The 1,126-nt window shown below is 41.5% G+C and overlaps 1 non-coding gene across 1 annotated transcript; it reads left to right on the top strand.

Moving 5' to 3' along the window:
- Window positions 1-731: 731 nt before the first annotated feature.
- On the top strand, window positions 732-837 carry LOC120269740. The gene has a single exon (XR_005539379.1). It is a non-coding gene; the product is annotated as a small nucleolar RNA R71 (small nucleolar RNA).
- The last annotated feature ends 289 nt before the right edge of the window (window positions 838-1,126 follow it).

Genomic DNA, 1,126 nt, shown 5'->3' with positions numbered 1-1,126 from the left:
TTTGGTGTTGCTAGGTAAACTCTCTTGAAGACTCTCCTATAGAGACTTCCCAATTTTCCCCACTTGATTTTCTAGATTGTGCAATGACGCGGTGTGGTTGCAAAGTGTAGCTTCAACCGATTAAAACTTTGTGTCCAATGACTGGACAAATCTAGTCAAAGCTTTCTCTAAATCGGCCATCCAGGTTTCCAAGACTGAAACTCGGTTCTCCATGTTTGGGGCTTGTTGTTGTTTGAAAACCCGGTGGTGCCATAGCCTTTTGTTACCCGTGGTTATTCCAAGATAAAGTTAGTATGTATTCTCCACCCTTGGTTGTAGGAGTTGCTATAAGGATTGCCTTATCCTCTTCTCGAATTGCCCACAAAGTCTACTTGTTCAGTCGGGGCTGAGTAGCAATCAAAATAGGACAATCAGATGGCATATGCGAACCCTCACAACCATCACAACTTGTGATTGCGGCTACCCTTGGTGAAGTTAATGTATCCAATTTCTTGCTCAATGGCTCTATTTGGGCTACCAAGGATGTAACCACATCAATTTCATGGAGTCTAGCCACTTTCTTCCTTTCTCTTGCATTCCATTGGTAACTATTCAAACCCATTTCTTTAATCAATTGCTAGGATTCTTCGGGGGTCTTGTTCCCTATTGTATCTCCTGCAGTGGCATCTAGAAGTTGTTTGTTGTTTGAGCTTAACCAATTATAAAATGTATTAATGATCATCCACTCAGGGAACCCATGTTGTGGACACTTCCGCAAAAGGTCCTTAAATCATTCCCAAGTCTCAAACAAAGTTTCAAGCTTCATCTGAACAAATGAAGATATCTCATTGTGAATCTTTGCCAATTTTCCCGAAGGGAAGTACCTTGCAAGGAAAGCTTCGACCATTTTGTTCCATGTTGTGATGGAAGCTCTTGGCAATGAATGAAGCCACTGTTTGGCCCTTCCTTTCAAAGAGAATGGGAAAGCCCTCAAGTGAATTGCATCATTAGAAATCCTATCGATCTTCAACATGTCGCACACTTCAAGGAAGTTCTGAATATGATTGTTCGGGTCTGCATCAGCTAACCCATTAAATTGTGTGGACTGTTGAAACATCTGAATAAAGGCTGGCTTCAACTCAAAATT

The sequence above is a fragment of the Dioscorea cayenensis genome, chromosome 9, assembly GCF_009730915.1.
Source record: "Dioscorea cayenensis subsp. rotundata cultivar TDr96_F1 chromosome 9, TDr96_F1_v2_PseudoChromosome.rev07_lg8_w22 25.fasta, whole genome shotgun sequence".
Taxonomy (NCBI): Eukaryota; Viridiplantae; Streptophyta; class Magnoliopsida; order Dioscoreales; family Dioscoreaceae; genus Dioscorea; species Dioscorea cayenensis.
The sequence above is the reverse complement of the archived record's forward strand: the minus strand, read 5'-3'. Positions and strand labels throughout refer to the sequence as shown.